Raw genomic sequence first — 2,362 nt, 5'->3', positions numbered from 1 at the left:
AGGTGGTGTTGAGGAACATGATCTGGCCAGCTAGCCCATCCCTTATTAGGAGGCCCCTGTGGGCTTCCTTGTGACCTATAAATAGACATCCCATTTCTAAAGCAATCCTTCCTTCCCGAAGGACCTAGTTATTTTTTCACTGAGACATGCTTTTATCTTTGCGGTCCCACTTCCAAAGCTTCTCATGTTGACAGATAAGGAGGTGGGGCTTTTGTTCTACCTCTCTTCTGCCCTCGAGGTGGTTTTCCAGGAGGGGTTGGCATTTATCCGTCTTCTCGGCTGACAGACATTCTGAAATCAGATCTTTAGCCCTGAAAACTTCTAAAACAGGAAGTACCTATGAAAACCTATCCTCTCCCCTCTCCTCTGGGTCTCCCCCTGTCCTGCCACCCACTTATACTGTGTGATGGCTCAGCTCTGTGAAGAAGCACTCGGCTTGATGCGTCTTCTGAAGTGGAGGAAGCAGGGTCTCCCATGATTTCAGGGAATTCAATGTCCTTGGTCACAGTTGCATGTTGTCTTGAATCCAGTCTAGGTAGTTAGTAACCTTGGTATATACACCTGGAACATCTTTCTGTCCACAGCCAATGTCCCAGCTGATGATGCCAGCCAAGGTCATGCGGTTGTCCTTCATGCACACCGAGGGGCCCCCTGAGTCACCCTGGCAGGCGTCGTGCAGGTTTGCTTGGTTTCCACCACTGCGTGTGTCTCCGGCACACAGCACATTGTTCGTCATGGTTTTGTTAGACAAATGCCGCGATGCGCAGCGGCTAGATGGGTACAGCCTCACATGAGCCTCCTGCAGCCGCTCAGAATGGAAAGGAGAAGCCGCCGCAGCCAGACAGCTCACGTTCTGTCCCGTGGTGGGGCAGCTGCAGGTGGGCCTCGGGGAGACAGGCGGTGCGGCACAGGGCAGCGAATCCGACTGCAGTTTCAGCAGCGCAATACCATTGTTGTAAGTGTCGTCATCAGATTCCTATGGATGATGCACTTTTCTACTTCAGATTTCTGCTCCTCCTCTCCAGGGACCTCTCCGTATGTTCTGCCCAAGACCACCTTCAGGTGGTGGGGAGGATACCTCTCCTGGAAGCAGTGCGCGCCAGACAGCACCCAGCAGGAACTGATCAGTACCCCCCCCCCCACACACACACAAAACAAACAAACAAACAAACAAAACAACCTCTCTCCTGGTGACCTCCTGCTCTTGACAAAGAGAGCGGCCTGCCAGGGGTGAGAGGTGATGTCTGCGTAGAGCCCTCCCTTAACTCCTTGTGGTGTCTCAGACCACAGGCGGAGCACTGGGCACATCACAGTATTCCCGCGTCAGCTTGCGGTCCTTCGGCACATGGCACCACGGCTTGGCATCCCCATCTGGGTTCCGACAGTAATTGTGGTTGCCCAGGCCCAGGGACCCTGGAATTCCACGGGAGGCAGGAGGTACAGATGTAGTGAGGCTGTAGGTGCCACGTGTGCTAACCCTTTTCCAAAGTAGCAGTCCTCCTTTTGTCCCCTCGGGGCAGGCCGGCGTGCTGCACAACTCCGTGCTGTACTCCCTGCCTGGAACTCTAGCACCAGGGCCTTAAGACCCCATCAGGGTCTCTGCAGTAACTGGGATTCCCGAGGCCCAGCCGGATGGCGTTGGGCTTCAGGGCCAGCGCGCTGCTGTTCCCGTTGGCACACTCGGCCCCGCTCTCCGCCGTGCTCCACGTGCCCCTCTAGGTGATGCCCTGGGCCTTGTAGCAGGTGGCACCGGCCTCTATTTCGCAGCGTTTCCCCCAGGAACCCTTCAGGACACTGGCGCACGAAATCCGCGAAATGCAGAGCCTGCCGGCACGTCCCGCCGTTGAAGCCCCCGGGCTCGCTGCAGCCGGTGACGGGCACCGGGTGGCCCCGCGGCCGGCCGCCCGCGCACCTGCGGGCCTCCACGCGGTGGCCCCGAGGCCCGGCCGCAGCCACGACCCCTTCGGCCCCTACAGCGTCGGGGGCTTCTCGTCTCTGCAGCTCCCTCCCTGTAAGATCTGCTCCTCTTCTGAATCGTGTGTGGATCTCCCGGCTGGGCAAGGTGAGGGCTGCTCCACAAAGCAGCAGCCCCATGCACACCAGCTTCTCCTTATTCTATTCATCGTTCCTTCAGAGTGTCCCTTAAATTCGCCACCGCTTGCCTTCCTCGCCTCCCTGGGAGAGCCGATGCATACATTTTAGTATCTATTAACTATTATTTATACTAAATCATGTGTGATTTTTAAAGTTTTTCTGTTCTTTTCATTATGCTTCTTTATTTTTTATTAATTAGAGCCAAACAAAAATGATCTCTTGCCAACCTAAAACATCATATACTTTTTATAATTTACAAAAGAGTTAA

General features: G+C 55.0%; 1 pseudogene; it reads right to left on the bottom strand.

Annotated features, from left to right (window-relative positions):
• Nucleotides 1-502: 502 nt before the first annotated feature.
• Nucleotides 503-2,094, bottom strand: LOC129516471 (tissue-type plasminogen activator-like; annotated as a pseudogene).
• Nucleotides 2,095-2,362: the final 268 nt, after the last annotated feature.

Source organism: Nyctereutes procyonoides, unplaced genomic scaffold, assembly GCF_905146905.1.
Source record: "Nyctereutes procyonoides isolate TBG_1078 unplaced genomic scaffold, NYPRO_anot_genome, whole genome shotgun sequence".
NCBI lineage: Eukaryota > Metazoa > Chordata > Mammalia > Carnivora > Canidae > Nyctereutes > Nyctereutes procyonoides.
Note: the sequence above shows the minus strand (reverse complement) of the source record. Positions and strands in the feature narration are given on the sequence as shown.